Genomic DNA, 18027 nt, shown 5'->3' on the forward strand with positions numbered 1-18027 from the left:
TAATGTTTAGTGGTATACATCTCTGTTAGTCAGTGTTGTATAACCCTGTTGATATCACTGGTACAGGTTATAGCCTGATGGGTTTTCAGATGACACTGGGACGTATCCTTAATGTTTAGTGGTATACATCTCTGTTAGTCAGTGTTGTATAACCCTGTTGATATCTCTGGTACAGGTTATAGCCTGATGCGCGTCAGTGATTCAACACCTAAACGTTTCTCTGGAGTGTTCAGGTAGGCCTCAGGTAGTCCTAGGCTTTGGCATCACTCTGCAGTGTTCAACACGTCCTAAAGGGGGGGGGGGGGGGGGGTTATTGTTCTGTGTGCTGAGTATTTTCCTTGGAACCCAATAAGCTACAGCCTACCATATATGTATTGCTTGTATTACCCTCATTAAATATGAAAACAATACATCCTTTGTCATGTAGTCTGTCTTTTTATTCATCTTTTAAACCTTTACTTCTGTTCTTGGCTCAAACTTTGAGCACTGTTTGAGATCTATACATTAATTTAAACGGATTGATCGCACGTATGGCCACGTACAACCTCATAGGTTGCAATGAGCCGCGTATAATTGACCGTAACAGAGGACGAGCGGCACGGGAATGCGCGGTCACCCTGGCTCTGTTCTGTCCGCTCACGGCACGGACGCGCGCAAAGGGATTGTCGTTCCTCTCCGTCTCTCTCTGCTTCTTCTCTCTCTGAAGTTGATCTGTAATAGAGCGTCACGTTAATTAATCATCTGTGGAGGTTGACGATCAGAAATGGACGGAATGACGTTTCCATGGATGAGTCGAGACGTTTGATGGAGGTTTCTCGTTGGGAATAATCAATGCCTTTCTGAGTCTACAGGAAATGTAAGTACGCAAATGTGGTCCTAGTCTATTGAGAATGACAGGTAGCCTACAACGTGTACGCCGACCCCTTCGGAATAAGCCTGACTGGTCATTATAGCCGGAGGGACAGAAAGACTAACATTTCTAAAATGTTCTATTCATTTGAGCAAACATTGAGAAAACATTAGGCTATATGTTATGTAGGCTAATGTTCTTATGAGCTTAAAGGGATAGTTCAGGATTTTGGCAATGACCCGCTTGGACACACGCTGGTTGAGTCAACGTTGTTTCCACGTCAATTCAAAATAAATTCAACAGACGTTGAAATGAGCAGTGGAGAGGTCCTTTATCTACTTCCCCCAGTCAGATGAACTCCTGCATACCAGTTTCTTTATTTTGCTTCCAGTATGAAGGAAGAAGACAGTTTTGCGAGTCAATGCTAACTAGTGTTACCGCAATGACTGGGAGTTTATAGGAACCAGTAGCATGCAAGCCAGGGCTGTGGGCTGTCACCAGTTATTGGAGACGTTACGATATTTTTTTTATACCACACACACATTAGCAAAATGACAAGCTACATTTTAAATACTGAGATCAATAAAACCAACGACCAATGTCTTGAAGGCGACCAATAGCATAGGCCAATGAAACGAGTGGACACACAGATCTCAGGCCAACAATATGAGGAGGTCATTATAGTCCAACTTTCCAGTGCCACTCATCTATTCTATCATGTTCTTCCCGCAATTGTATTTTTAAAATAAAAATAGCTGCTGTTTGACAGCGATCAATCACAACTTATCAATAGCTCATCTGTTCAATCATGCCAACTCATCAATCAGCGATCAAACTCAACTATCAATCATCGTCAACTCATCAAACTTATCAATCATCGTCAACTCATCAATCATCATCAATCATCGTCAACTCATCAATCATCGTCAACTCATCAATCATCATCAACTCATCAATCATCGTCAACTCATCAATCATCGTCAACTCATCAATCATCGTCAACTCATCAATCATCATCAACTCATCAATCATCGTCAACTCATCAATCATCGTCAACTCATCAATCATCGTCAACTCATCAATCATCGTCAACTCATCAATCATCGTCAACTCATCAATCATCGTCAACTCATCAATCATCGTCAACTCATCAATCATCTGTTTTATATTTGCTGCTGAATTGCGGGAATCTCGACTGTAGACGAGGCCTAAACGCTCATAATGTGACAACACAATCTACAGCGATTAAAAAAACAAAAACTATTGATCCTCTATTGTGGCTAAATTATGCTGGTGTAGTATTTTCAATGATTTGTTTTTATAAGGACCGGAGTCATTATCTAATTTGACACATGTATTAAACTTAATCTGCAGCCCTTCCTGTAGCGCTGTGTGTTCTTCCTGTAGGGTTGTGTGTTCTTCCTGTAGGGCTGTGTGTTCTTCCTGTAGCGCTGTGTGTTCTTCCTGTAGGGCTGTGTGTTCTTCCTGTAGGGCTGTGTGTTCTTCCTGCAGCCCTTCCTGTAGGGCTGTGTGTTCTTCCTGTAGGGCTGTGTGTTCTTCCTGTAGGGCTGTGTGTTCTTCCTGTAGCGCTGTGTGTTCTTCCTGTAGGGCTGTGTGTTCTTCCTGTAGCGCTGTGTGTTCTTCCTGTAGGGATGTGTGTTCTTCCTGTAGGGCTGTGTGTTCTTCCTGTAGCGCTGTGTGTTCTTCCTGTAGGGCTGTGTGTTCTTCCTGTAGGGCTGTGTGTTCTTCCTGTAGGGCTGTGTGTTCTTCCTGTAGGGCTGTGTGTTCTTCCTGTAGGGCTGTGTGTTCTTCCTGTAGGGCTGTGTGTTCTTCCTGTAGCGCTGTGTTTTCTTCCTGTAGGGCTGTGTGTTCTTCCTGTAGGGCTGTGTGTTCTTCCTGTAGGGCTGTGTGTTCTTCCTGTAGCGCTGTGTGTTCTTCCTGTAGGGCTGTGTGTTCTTCCTGCAGCCCTTCCTGTAGGGCTGTGTGTTCTTCCTGTAGGGCTGTGTGTTCTTCCTGTAGAGCTGTGTGTTCTTCCTGTAGGGCTGTGTGTTCTTCCTGTAGCGCTGTGTGTTCTTCCTGTAGGGCTGTGTGTTCTTCCTGTAGGGCTGTGTGTTCTTCCTGCAGCCCTTCCTGTAGGGCTGTGTGTTCTTCCTGTAGGGCTGTGTGTTCTTCCTGTAGGGCTGTGTGTTCTTCCTGTAGGGCTGTGTGTTCTTCCTGCAGCCCTTCCTGTAGGGCTGTGTGTTCTTCCTGTAGGGCTGTGTGTTCTTCCTGTAGGGCTGTGTGTTCTTCCTGCAGCCCTTCCTGTAGGGCTGTGTGTTCTTCCTGTAGGGCTGTGTGTTCTTCCTGTAGGGCTGTGTGTTCTTCCTGTAGCGCTGTGTGTTCTTCCTGTAGGGCTGTGTGTTCTTCCTGTAGGGCTGTGTGTTCTTCCTGTAGGGCTGTGTGTTCTTCCTGTAGCGCTGTGTGTTCTTCCTGTAGCGCTGTGTGTTCTTCCTGTAGGGCTGTGTGTTCTTCCTGTAGCCCCTCCTGTAGGGCTGTGTGTTCTTCCTGTAGCCCCTCCTGTAGGGCTGTGTGTTCTTCCTGTAGCCCCTCCTGTAGGGCTGTGTGTTCTTCCTGTAGGGCTGTGTGTTCTTCCTGTAGCCCTTCCTGTAGGGCTGTGTGTTCTTCCTGTAGCGCTGTGTGTTCTTCCTGTAGGGCTGTGTGTTCTTCCTGTAGGGCTGTGTGTTCTTCCTGTAGGGCTGTGTGTTCTTCCTGCAGGGCTGTGCGTTCTTCCTGCAGGGCTGTGCGTTCCTCCTGCAGGCCTCCTGCAGGGCTGTGCGTTCCTCCTGCAGGGCTGTGTGTTCTTCCTGCAGGGCTGTGTGTTCTTCCTGCAGGGCTGTGCGTTCCTCCTGCAGGGCTGTGCGTTCCTCCTGTAGGGTTGTGCTCTCTCCCCAAGGCCAGATAATCACCACTTATTATTCTGAATTCAATGGATGGTTGTCAGTAACCCCAATGGCAGTGGCTAAAGGAACATTTTAATATATGACTTCAGGCAGCTCTACACCCCTGATTATAAGGTTGGATGACTTCAGGCAGCTCTCCACCCCTGGGGAAGCAGATAAAGGGCCTCGTCGGAGATCTAGATAAAGGGCCTCGTCGGGGAAGCAGATAAAAGGGCCTCTTCGGGGAAGCAGATAAAGGGCCTCTTCGGGGAAGCAGATAAAGGGCCTCGTCGGGGAAGCAGGTAAAGGGCCTCTTCGGGGAAGCAGATAAAGGGCCTCGTCGGGGAAGCAGGTAAAGGGCCTCGTCGGGGATCTAGATAATGGGCCTCTTCGGGGATCTAAATAAAGGGCCTCGTCCGGGATCTAGATAAAGGGCCTCGTCGGGGATCTAGATAATGGGCCTCGTCGGGGATCTAAATAAAGGGCCTCGTCCGGGATCTAGATCAAGGGCCTCGTCGGGGATCTAGATCAAGGGCCTCGTCGGGGATCTAGATCAAGGGCCTCGTCCGGGGATCTAGATCAAGGGCCTCGTCGGGGATCTAGATCAAGGGCCTCGTCGGGGATCTAGATCAAGGGCCTCGTCGGGGAAGTCCTGAACTATCCTCTTAAGGTAAAGGTTGTTCATGCCTCATGTAGCTTGTGATTAGCCTATAGGCTGCCGAGTGGCGCAGCGGTCTAAAGGCACTGCATCTCAGTGCAAGAGTCGTCACTACAGTCCCTGGTTCGAATCCAGGCTGTATCACATCCGGCCTTGATTGGGAGCCCCATAGGGCGGCGCACAATTGTCCCAGCGTTGTCCGAGTTTGGTCGGACAACACCTATTTAAATAAATCAAATTAAAAGCTGGCTGTGGGTTTGGCCTGTCTAGTGTCTGTTATAGTTGACATGGACAGTTGTGTGTGTGTGTGTGTGTGTGTGTGTGTGTGTGTGTTGCAGGGGGAAACTTGGAGTCAGTGGGTTTTGTTGGACACAGCAGCAGAGTTGGCCTGTGAGCAGAGTTGGCCTGTGAGCAGAGTTGGCCAGTGTGTGTGTGTGTAGCAGAGGAGGCTGGTGTGAGGAGGTTTAAGAGGACGGGTTCGTGGTAATGGTTGGAATGGAATGGTATTAAACACATCAAACAAATGAAAACCACACGGTTGACTCTGTTGCACTTATTCCATTCCAGCCTCCTCTGTTGTATGAAGTTGGCTGGGCTCTCCCTGTTTCAGACCAGACAACAGCCTTTTCTCCTCATCTACTAGACAGTAAGGCCAGACAATGTGAATGTTCCTCAGTAACAATCCCAGGCTCTTTTATAGATGAATATTAAATGAAATATAATAGCAAAGTTAACAGAAAAATGTTCTGTTTCTGATGTCATGTGATCTCTGTTACTATAGTAATAACTTAGGCTACCTGAGAATTATTAACCTGTCAACTCTGACCTCTGATTCACCTCATAGACTTGTAGAAAAGTATTTGAGCAGGAGATAAGAGATTAGAGATTGCGGGAGGGCGGGGCTATAGTTCCCCAGGCTTCAACACCTGTTGGACAGGTTTTATAACTGCTGAATTTGATTTGGCTGTTTGTACATTCAGCCTGAACATGATCATGACTTTTCAACCAGTACTGGGTACAACCAGCCAGCAGTACTGGGTACGACCAGGCAGCAGTACTGGGTACGACCAGGCAGCAGAACTGGGTACGACCAGGCAGCGGTACTGGGTACGACCAGGCAGCGGAACTGGGTACGACCAGGCAGCGGTACTGGGTACGTACGACCAGGCAGCGGTACTGGGTACGTACGACCAGGCAGCGGTACCGGGTGCGACCAGGCACCGGTACTGGGTACGTACGACCAGGCAGCGGTACTGGGTACGTACGACCAGGCAGCGGTACTGGGTACGTACGACCAGGCAGCGGTACTGGGTACGTACGACCAGGCAGCGGTACTGGGTACGTACGACCAGGCAGCGGTACTGGGTACGTACGACCAGGCAGCGGTACTGGGTACGACCAGGCAGCGGTACTGGGTACGACCAGGCAGCGGTACTGGGGACGTACGACCAGGCAGCGCTACTGGGGACGTACGACCAGGCAGCGGAACCGGGTGCGACCAGGCACCGGTACTGGGTACGTACGACCAGGCAGCGGTACTGGGTACGTACGACCAGGCAGCGGTACTGGGGACGTACGACCAGGCAGCGGTACTGGGGACGTACGACCAGGCAGCGGTACTGGGGACGTACGACCAGGCAGCGGTACTGGGGACGTACGACCAGGCAGCGGTACTGGGGACGTACGACCAGGCAGCGGTACTGGGGACGTACGACCAGGCAGCGGTACTGGGTACGACCAGGCAGCGGTACTGGGTACGTACGACCAGGCAGCGGTACTGGGTACGTACGACCAGGCAGCGGTACTGGGTACGTACGACAAGGCAGCGGTACTGGGTACGTATGACCAGGCAGCGGTACTGGGTACGTACGACCAGGCAGCGGTACTGGGTACGACCAGGCAGCGGTACTGGGGACGTACGACCAGGCAGCGGTACTGGGTACGACCAGGCAGCGGTACTGGGTGCGACCAGGCAGCGGTACTGGGTGCGACCAGGCAGCGGTACTGGGCGGGTACGACCAGGCAGCGGTACTGGGGACGTACGACCAGGCTGCGGTACTGGGTGCGACCAGGCAGCGGTACTGGGTACTTGCGACCAGGCAGCGGTACTGGGCGGGTACGACCAGGCAGCGGTACTGGGCGGGTACGACCAGGCAGCGGTACTGGGCGGGTACGACCAGGCAGCGGTACTGGGTGGGTACGACCAGGCAGCGGTACTGGGTACTGCGTACGACCAGGCAGCGGTACTGGGTACGACCAGGCAGCGGTACTGGGTACTGGGTACGACCAGGCAGCGGTACTGGGCGGGTACGACCAGGCAGCGGTACTGGGGACGTGCGACCAGGCAGCGGTACTGGGCGGGTACGCCTAGGCAGCGGTACTGGGCGGGTACGACCAGGCAGCGGTACTGGGCGGGTACGACCAGGCAGCGGTACTGGGCGGGTACGACCAGGCAGCGGTACTGGGCGGGTACGACCAGGCAGCGGTACTACGTACGACCAGGCGGCGGTTCTGGGTACGTACGACCAGGCGGCGGTACTGGGTACGTGCGACCAGGCGGCGGTACTGGGTACGTGCGACCAGGCGGCGGTACTGGGGACGTACGACCAGGCAGCGGTACTGGGCGGTTACGACCAGGCAGCGGTACTGGGGACGTACGACCAGGCAGCGGTACTCGGGACGTACGACCAGGCAGCGGTATTGGGTACGTACGACCAGGCAGCGGTACTGGGTACGTACGACCAGGCAGCGGTACTGGGTGCGACCAGGCAGCGGTACTGGGTACGACCAGGCAGCGGTACTGGGTGCGACCAGGCAGCGGTACTGGGTGCGACCAGGCAGCGGTACTGGGTACGTACGACCAGGCAGCGGTACTGGGTACGTACGACCAGGCAGCGGTACTGGGTACGTACGACCAGGCAGCGGTACTGGGTACGACCAGGCAGCGGTACTGGGTGCGACCAGGCAGCGGTACTGGGTGCGACCAGGCAGCGGTACTGGGCGGGTACGACCAGGCAGCGGTACTGGGCGGGTACGACCAGGCAGCGGTACTGGGCGGGTACGACCAGGCAGCGGTACTGGGTACTGGGTACGACCAGGCAGCGGTACTGGGTACTGGGTACGACCAGGCAGCGGTACTGGGTACGACCAGTCAGCGGTACTGGGGACGTACGACCAGGCAGCGGTACTGGGGACGTACGACCAGGCAGCGGTACTGGGGACGTACGACCAGGCAGCGGTACTGGGTACTGGGTACGACCAGGCAGCGGTACTGGGTACTGGGTACGACCAGGCAGCGGTACTGGGTACTGGGTACGACCAGGCAGCGGTACTGGGGACGTACGACCAGGCGGCGGTACTGGGGACGTACGACCAGGCGGCGGTTCTGGGTACGTACGACCAGGCGGCGGTACTGGGTACGTGCGACCAGGCGGCGGTACTGGGTACGTGCGACCAGGCGGCGGTACTGGGGACGTACGACCAGGCAGCGGTACTGGGCGGGTACGACCAGTCAGCGGTACTGGGGACGTACGACCAGGCAGCGGTACTGGGGACGTACGACCAGGCAGCGGTACTGGGGACGTACGACCAGGCAGCGGTACTGGGGACGTACGACCAGGCAGCGGTACTGGGTACTGGGTACGACCAGGCAGCGGTACTGGGTACTGGGTACGACCAGGCAGCGGTACTGGGTACTGGGTACGACCAGGCAGCGGTACTGGGTACGACCAGGCAGCGGTACTGGGTACGACCAGGCAGCGGTACTGAGTACGTACGACCAGGCAGCGGTACTGGGCGGTTACGACCAGGCAGCGGTACTGGGGACGTACGACCAGGCAGCGGTATTGGGTACGTACGACCAGGCAGCGGTACTGGGTACGTACGACCAGGCAGCGGTACTGGGGACGTACGACCAGGCAGCGGCACTGGGTATGACCAGGCAGCGGTACTGGGGACGTACGACCAGGCAGCGGTACTGGGGACGTACGACCAGGCAGCTGTACTGGGTTGGTACGACCAGGCAGCGGTACTGGGTGGGTACGACCAGGCAGCGGTACTGGGTACGTGCGACCAGGCAGCGGTACTGGGTACGTGCGACCAGGCAGCGGTACTGGGTACGTGCGACCAGGCAGCGGTACTGGGGACGTACGACCAGGCAGCGGTACTGGGGACGTACGACCAGGCAGCGGTACTGGGTACTGGGTACGACCAGGCAGCGGTACTGGGTACTGGGTACGACCAGGCAGCGGTACTGGGTACTGGGTACGACCAGGCAGCGGTACTGGGTACGACCAGGCAGCGGTACTGGGTACTGGGTACGACCAGGCAGCGGTACTGAGTACGTACGACCAGGCAGCGGTACTGGGCGGTTACGACCAGGCAGCGGTACTGGGCGGTTACGACCAGGCAGCGGTATTGGGTACGTACGACCAGGCAGCGGTATTGGGTACGTACGACCAGGCAGCGGTACTGGGTACGTACGACCAGGCAGCGGTACTGGGGACGTACGACCAGGCAGCGGTACTGGGTATGACCAGGCAGCGGTACTGGGGACGTACGACCAGGCAGCGGTACTGGGGACGTACGACCAGGCAGCGGTACTGGGTACGTGCGACCAGGCAGCTGTACTGGGTACGTGCGACCAGGCAGCGGTACTGGGCGGGTACGACCAGGCAGCGGTACTGGGTACGTGCGACCAGGCAGCGGTACTGGGTACGTACGACCAGGCAGCGGTACTGGGTACGACCAGGCAGCGGTACTGGGTACGTACGACCAGGCAGCGGTACTGGGTACGTACGACCAGGCAGCGGTACTGGGCGGGTACGACCAGGCAGCGGTACTGGGCGGGTACGACCAGGCAGCGGTACTGGGCGGGTACGACCAGGCAGCGGTACTGGGCGGGTACGACCAGGCAGCGGTACTGGGCGGGTACGACCAGGCAGCGGTACTGGGTACGTACGACCAGGCAGCGGTACTGGGTACGTACGACCAGGCAGCGGTACTGGGCACGTGACGACCAGGCAGCGGTACTGGGCACGCACGACCAGGCAGCGGTACTGGCACGCACGACCAGGCAGCGGTACTGGGCACGACCAGGCAGCGGTACTGGGCACGCACGACCAGGCAGCGGTACTGGGCACGCACGACCAGGCAGCGGTACTGGGCACGCACGACCAGGCAGCGGTACTGGGCACGCACGACCAGGCAGCGGTACTGGGCACGACCAGGCAGCGGTACTGGGCACGACCAGGCAGCGGTACTGGGTACGCACGACCAGGCAGCGGTACTGGGTGCGACCAGGCAGCGGTACTGGGCGGGTACGACCAGGCAGCGGTACTGGGTGTGACCAGGCAGCGGTACTGGGTACTTGCGACCAGGCAGCGGTACTGGGGACGTACGACCAGGCAGCGGTACTGGGCGGGTACGACCAGGCAGAGGTACTGGGCGGGTACGACCAGGCAGAGGTACTGGGCGGGTACGACCAGGCAGAGGTACTGGGCGGGTACGACCAGGCAGCGGTACTGGGCGGGTACGACCAGGCAGCGGTACTGGGTACTTGCGACCAGGCAGCGGTACTGGGGACGTACGACCAGGCAGCGGTACTGGGCGGGTACGACCAGGCAGAGGTACTGGGCGGGTACGACCAGGCAGAGGTACTGGGCGGGTACGACCAGGCAGAGGTACTGGTCGTAGGTACTGGTCGTAGGTACTGGGCGGGTACGACCAGGCAGAGGTACTGGGCGGGTACGACCAGGCAGAGGTACTGGGCGGGTATGACCAGGCAGCGGTACTGGGCGGGTACGACCAGGCAGCGGTACTGGGTACTGGGTACGACCAGGCAGCGGTACTGGGTACTGGGTACGACCAGGCAGCGGTACTGGGGACGTACGACCAGGCAGCGGTACTGGGGACGTACGACCAGGCAGCGGTACTGGGGACGTACGACCAGGCAGCGGTACTGGGGACGTACGACCAGGCAGCGGTACTGGGGACGTACGACCAGGCAGCGGTACTGGGGACGTACGACCAGGCAGCGGTACTGGGTGCTGGGTACGACCAGTCAGCGGTACTGGGGACGTACGACCAGGCAGCGGTACTGGGGACGTACGACCAGGCAGCGGTACTGGGTACTGGGTACGACCAGGCAGCGGTACTGGGTACTGGGTACGACCAGGCAGCGGTACTGGGTACGACCAGGCAGCGGTACTGGGTACTGGGTACGACCAGGCAGCGGTACTGGGTACTGGGTACGACCAGGCAGCGGTACTGGGTACGACCAGGCAGCGGTACTGGGTACTGGCACGACCAGGCAGCGGTACTGGGTACTGGGCACGACCAGGCAGCGGTACTGGGGACGCACGACCAGGCAGCGGTACTGGGGACGCACGACCAGGCAGCGGTACTGGGGACGACGACCAGGCAGCGGTACTGGGCACGTGCGACCAGGCAGCGGTACTGGGCACGCACGACCAGGCAGCGGTACTGGGCACGACCAGGCAGCGGTACTGGCACGTGCGACCAGGCAGCGGTACTGGGTACGTACGACCAGGCAGCGGTACTGGGCGGGTACGACCAGGCAGCGGTACTGGGCGGGTACGACCAGGCAGCGGTACTGGGCGGGTACGACCAGGCAGCGGTACTGGGCGGGTACGACCAGGCAGCGGTACTGGGCGGGTACGACCAGGCAGCGGTACTGGGGGCACGACCAGGCAGCGGTACTGGGCGCACGACCAGGCAGCGGTACTGGGTGCGCACGACCAGGCAGCGGTACTGGGCACGCACGACCAGGCAGCGGTACTGGCACGCACGACCAGGCAGCGGTACTGGGCACGACCAGGCAGCGGTACTGGGCACGCACGACCAGGCAGCGGTACTGGGTACGTACGACCAGGCAGCGGTACTGGGTACGTACGACCAGGCAGCGGTACTGGGTACGTACGACCAGGCAGCGGTACTGGGTACGACCAGGCAGCGGTACTGGGTACGTACGACCAGGCAGCGGTACTGGGTACGTACGACCAGGCAGCGGTACTGGGTGCGACCAAGCAGCGGTACTGGGCGGGTACGACCAGGCAGCGGTACTGGGTGTGACCAGGCAGCGGTACTGGGTACTTGCGACCAGGCAGCGGTACTGGGGACGTACGACCAGGCAGCGGTACTGGGCGGGTACGACCAGGCAGAGGTACTGGGCGGGTACGACCAGGCAGAGGTACTGGGCGGGTACGACCAGGCAGAGGTACTGGGCGGGTACGACCAGGCAGCGGTACTGGGCGGGTACGACCAGGCAGCGGTACTGGGTGCGACCAGGCAGCGGTACTGGGTACTTGCGACCAGGCAGCGGTACTGGGCGGGTACGACCAGGCAGAGGTACTGGGCGGGTACGACCAGGCAGAGGTACTGGGCGGGTACGACCAGGCAGAGGTACTGGTCGTAGGTACTGGTCGTAGGTACTGGGCGGGTACGACCAGGCAGAGGTACTGGGCGGGTACGACCAGGCAGAGGTACTGGGCGGGTACGACCAGGCAGCGGTACTGGGCGGGTACGACCAGGCAGCGGTACTGGGCGGGTACGACCAGGCAGCGGTACTGGGTACTGGGTACGACCAGGCAGCGGTACTGGGGACGTACGACCAGGCAGCGGTACTGGGGACGTACGACCAGGCAGCGGTACTGGGGACGTACGACCAGGCAGCGGTACTGGGGACGTACGACCAGGCAGCGGTACTGGGGACGTACGACCAGGCAGCGGTACTGGGTGCTGGGTACGACCAGGCAGCGGTACTGGGGACGTACGACCAGGCAGCGGTACTGGGGACGTACGACCAGGCAGCGGTACTGGGTACGTGCGACCAGGCAGCGGTACTGGGTACGTACGACCAGGCAGCGGTACTGGGTACGACCAGGCAGCGGTACTGGGTACGTACGACCAGGCAGCGGTACTGGGTACGTACGACCAGGCAGCGGTACTGGGCGGGTACGACCAGGCAGCGGTACTGGGCGGGTACGACCAGGCAGCGGTACTGGGCGGGTACGACCAGGCAGCGGTACTGGGGGGGTACGACCAGGCAGCGGTACTGGGCGGGCACGACCAGGCAGCGGTACTGGGGGCACGACCAGGCAGCGGTACTGGGTACGCACGACCAGGCAGCGGTACTGGGTACGTACGACCAGGCAGCGGTACTGGGTACGTACGACCAGGCAGCGGTACTGGGCACGCACGACCAGGCAGCGGTACTGGGCACGACCAGGCAGCGGTACTGGGTACGCACGACCAGGCAGCGGTACTGGGCACGCACGACCAGGCAGCGGTACTGGGTACGTACGACCAGGCAGCGGTACTGGGTACGTACGACCAGGCAGCGGTACTGGGTACGTACGACCAGGCAGCGGTACTGGGTACGTACGACCAGGCAGCGGTACTGGGTGCGACCAGGCAGCGGTACTGGGCGGGTACGACCAGGCAGCGGTACTGGGTGTGACCAGGCAGCGGTACTGGGTACTTGCGACCAGGCAGCGGTACTGGGGACGTACGACCAGGCAGCGGTACTGGGCGGGTACGACCAGGCAGAGGTACTGGGCGGGTACGACCAGGCAGAGGTACTGGGCGGGTACGACCAGGCAGAGGTACTGGGCGGGTACGACCAGGCAGCGGTACTGGGCGGGTACGACCAGGCAGCGGTACTGGGTGCGACCAGGCAGCGGTACTGGGTACTTGCGACCAGGCAGCGGTACTGGGCGGGTACGACCAGGCAGAGGTACTGGGCGGGTACGACCAGGCAGAGGTACTGGGCGGGTACGACCAGGCAGAGGTACTGGTCGTAGGTACTGGTCGTAGGTACTGGGCGGGTACGACCAGGCAGAGGTACTGGGCGGGTACGACCAGGCAGAGGTACTGGGCGGGTACGACCAGGCAGCGGTACTGGGCGGGGTACGACCAGGCAGCGGTACTGGGCGGGCACGACCAGGCAGCGGTACTGGGTACTGGGTACGACCAGGCAGCGGTACTGGGGACGTACGACCAGGCAGCGGTACTGGGGACGTACGACCAGGCAGCGGTACTGGGGACGTACGACCAGGCAGCGGTACTGGGGACGTACGACCAGGCAGCGGTACTGGGGACGTACGACCAGGCAGCGGTACTGGGTGCTGGGTACGACCAGTCAGCGGTACTGGGGACGTACGACCAGGCAGCGGTACTGGGGACGTACGACCAGGCAGCGGTACTGGGTACTGGGTACGACCAGGCAGCGGTACTGGGTACTGGGTACGACCAGGCAGCGGTACTGGGTACGACCAGGCAGCGGTACTGGGTACGACCAGGCAGCGGTACTGGGTACTGGGTACGACCAGGCAGCGGTACTGGGTACTGGGTACGACCAGGCAGCGGTACTGGGTACTGGGTACGACCAGGCAGCGGTACTGGGGACGTACGACCAGGCAGCGGTATTGGGGACGTACGACCAGGCAGCGGTACTGGGGACGTACGACCAGGCAGCGGTACTGGGTGCGACCAGGCAGCGGTACTGGGCGGGTACGACCAGTCAGCGGTACTGGGGACGTACGACCAGGCAGCGGTACTGGGGACGTACGACCAGGCAGCGGTACTGGGGACGTACGACCAGGCAGCTGTACTGGGTACTGGGTACGACCAGGCCGCGGTACTGGGTACTGGGTACGACCAGGCAGCGATACTGGGGACGTACGACCAGGCAGCGGTACTGGGGACGTACGACCAGGCAGCGGTACTGGGGACGTACGAACCGGCAGCGGTACTGGGTACTGGGTACGACCAGGCAGCGGTACTGGGTACTGGGTACGACCAGGCAGCGGTAATGGGGACGTACGACCAGGCAGCGGTACTGGGGACGTACGACCAGGCAGCGGTACTGGGTACGTACGACCAGGCAGCGGTACTGGGTACGACCAGGCAGCGGTACTGGGTACGTACGACCAGGCAGCGGTACTGGGTACGTACGACCAGGCAGCGGTACTGGGTACGTACGACCAGGCAGCGGTACTGGGTACGTACGACCAGGCAGCGGTACTGGGTACGACCAGGCAGCGGTACTGGGTACGTACGACCAGGCAGCGGTACTGGGTACGTACGACCAGGCAGCGGTACTGGGTGCGACCAAGCAGCGGTACTGGGCGGGTACGACCAGGCAGCGGTACTGGGTGTGACCAGGCAGCGGTACTGGGGGGGTACGACCAGGCAGCGGTACTGGGGACGTACGACCAGGCAGCGGTACTGGGGACGTACGACCAGGCAGCGGTACTGGGTGCTGGGTACGACCAGTCAGCGGTACTGGGGACGTACGACCAGGCAGCGGTACTGGGGACGTACGACCAGGCAGCGGTACTGGGTACTGGGTACGACCAGGCAGCGGTACTGGGTACTGGGTACGACCAGGCAGCGGTACTGGGTACGACCAGGCAGCGGTACTGGGTACTGGGTACGACCAGGCAGCGGTACTGGGTACTGGGTACGACCAGGCAGCGGTACTGGGTACGACCAGGCAGCGGTACTGGGTACTGGGTACGACCAGGCAGCGGTACTGGGTACTGGGTACGACCAGGCAGCGGTACTGGGGACGTACGACCAGGCAGCGGTACTGGGGACGTACGACCAGGCAGCGGTACTGGGGACGTACGACCAGGCAGCGGTACTGGGGACGTACGACCAGGCAGCGGTACTGGGGACGTACGACCAGGCAGCGGTACTGGGGACGTACGACCAGGCAGCGGTACTGGGTGCTGGGTACGACCAGGCAGCGGTACTGGGGACGTACGACCAGGCAGCGGTACTGGGGACGTACGACCAGGCAGCGGTACTGGGTACGTGCGACCAGGCAGCGGTACTGGGTACGTACGACCAGGCAGCGGTACTGGGTACGACCAGGCAGCGGTACTGGGTACGTACGACCAGGCAGCGGTACTGGGTACGTACGACCAGGCAGCGGTACTGGGCGGGTACGACCAGGCAGCGGTACTGGGCGGGTACGACCAGGCAGCGGTACTGGGCGGGTACGACCAGGCAGCGGTACTGGGCGGGTACGACCAGGCAGCGGTACTGGGCGGGTACGACCAGGCAGCGGTACTGGGTACGTACGACCAGGCAGCGGTACTGGGTACGTACGACCAGGCAGCGGTACTGGGTACGTACGACCAGGCAGCGGTACTGGGTACGCACGACCAGGCAGCGGTACTGGGTGCACGACCAGGCAGCGGTACTGGGCACGCACGACCAGGCAGCGGTACTGGGCACGCACGACCAGGCAGCGGTACTGGCACGCACGACCAGGCAGCGGTACTGGGCGTACGACCAGGCAGCGGTACTGGGTACGACCAGGCAGCGGTACTGGGTACGTACGACCAGGCAGCGGTACTGGGTACGTACGACCAGGCAGCGGTACTGGGTGCGACCAGGCAGCGGTACTGGGCGGGTACGACCAGGCAGCGGTACTGGGTGTGACCAGGCAGCGGTACTGGGTACTTGCGACCAGGCAGCGGTACTGGGGACGCACGACCAGGCAGCGGTACTGGGCGGGTGCGACCAGGCAGAGGTACTGGGCGGGCACGACCAGGCAGAGGTACTGGGCGGGCACGACCAGGCAGAGGTACTGGGCGGGTGCGACCAGGCAGCGGTACTGGGCGGGTACGACCAGGCAGCGGTACTGGGTGCGACCAGGCAGCGGTACTGGGTACTTGCGACCAGGCAGCGGTACTGGGCGGGTACGACCAGGCAGAGGTACTGGGCGGGTACGACCAGGCAGAGGTACTGGGCGGGTACGACCAGGCAGAGGTACTGGTCGTAGGTACTGGTCGTAGGTACTGGGCGGGTACGACCAGGCAGAGGTACTGGGCGGGTACGACCAGGCAGAGGTACTGGGCGGGTACGACCAGGCAGCGGTACTGGGCGGGTACGACCAGGCAGCGGTACTGGGCGGGTACGACCAGGCAGCGGTACTGGGTACTGGGTACGACCAGGCAGCGGTACTGGGGACGTACGACCAGGCAGCGGTACTGGGGACGTACGACCAGGCAGCGGTACTGGGGACGTACGACCAGGCAGCGGTACTGGGGACGTACGACCAGGCAGCGGTACTGGGGACGTACGACCAGGCAGCGGTACTGGGGACGTACGACCAGGCAGCGGTACTGGGGACGTACGACCAGGCAGCGGTACTGGGTGCTGGGTACGACCAGTCAGCGGTACTGGGGACGTACGACCAGGCAGCGGTACTGGGGACGTACGACCAGGCAGCGGTACTGGGTACTGGGTACGACCAGGCAGCGGTACTGGGTACTGGGTACGACCAGGCAGCGGTACTGGGTACGACCAGGCAGCGGTACTGGGTACTGGGTACGACCAGGCAGCGGTACTGGGTACTGGGTACGACCAGGCAGCGGTACTGGGTACTGGGTACGACCAGGCAGCGGTACTGGGTACTGGGTACGACCAGGCAGCGGTACTGGGGACCCACGACCAGGCAGCGGTATTGGGGACGACGACCAGGCAGCGGTACTGGGGACGTCACGACCAGGCAGCGGTACTGGGTGCGACCAGGCAGCGGTACTGGGCGGGTGCGACCAGTCAGCGGTACTGGGGACGCACGACCAGGCAGCGGTACTGGGGACGCACGACCAGGCAGCGGTACTGGGGACGCACGACCAGGCAGCTGTACTGGGTACTGGGTACGCGACCAGGCAGCGGTACTGGGTACTGGGTACGACCAGGCAGCGATACTGGGGACGTACGACCAGGCAGCGGTACTGGGGACGTACGACCAGGCAGCGGTACTGGGGACGTACGAACCGGCAGCGGTACTGGGTACTGGGTACGACCAGGCAGCGGTACTGGGTACTGGGTGCGACCAGGCAGCGGTACTGGGTAATGCGACCAGGCAGCGGTAATGGGGACGCACGACCAGGCAGCGGTACTGGGGACGCACGACCAGGCAGCGGTACTGGGCACGTGCGACCAGGCAGCGGTACTGGGCACGACCAGGCAGCGGTACTGGGTACGTACGACCAGGCAGCGGTACTGGGTACGTACGACCAGGCAGCGGTACTGGGCACGCACGACCAGGCAGCGGTACTGGGGACGTACGACCAGGCAGCGGTACTGGGTGCGACCAGGCAGCGGTACTGGGTACGTACGACCAGGCAGCGGTACTGGGTACGTACGACCAGGCAGCGGTACTGGGTGCGACCAGGCAGCGGTACTGGGCGGGTACGACCAGGCAGCGGTACTGGGTGTGACCAGGCAGCGGTACTGGGTACTTGCGACCAGGCAGCGGTACTGGGGACGTACGACCAGGCAGCGGTACTGGGCGGGTACGACCAGGCAGAGGTACTGGGCGGGTACGACCAGGCAGAGGTACTGGGGCGGGTGCGACCAGGCAGAGGTACTGGGCGGGTGCGACCAGGCAGCGGTACTGGGCGGGTGCGACCAGGCAGCGGTACTGGGTGCGACCAGGCAGCGGTACTGGGTACTGCGACCAGGCAGCGGTACTGGGCGGGTGCGACCAGGCAGAGGTACTGGGCGGGTACGACCAGGCAGAGGTACTGGGCGGGCACGACCAGGCAGAGGTACTGGTC

At 60.6% G+C, this 18027-nt stretch overlaps 1 protein-coding gene across 1 annotated transcript in view; it reads left to right on the forward strand.

Moving 5' to 3' along the window:
• Positions 1-660: 660 nt before the first annotated feature.
• The window catches only part of LOC115123470 (thrombospondin type-1 domain-containing protein 1), a 74268-nt gene continuing 56901 nt past the window's right edge, over positions 661-18027 (forward strand). The window contains exon 1 of the mRNA XM_065004998.1: positions 661-856. The gene's annotated coding sequence lies outside the window, so the exon portion shown is untranslated. The remainder of the gene's footprint in view (positions 857-18027) is intronic.

The sequence above is a fragment of the Oncorhynchus nerka genome, linkage group LG19, assembly GCF_034236695.1.
Source record: "Oncorhynchus nerka isolate Pitt River linkage group LG19, Oner_Uvic_2.0, whole genome shotgun sequence".
In the NCBI taxonomy this organism is placed as follows: Eukaryota; Metazoa; Chordata; class Actinopteri; order Salmoniformes; family Salmonidae; genus Oncorhynchus; species Oncorhynchus nerka.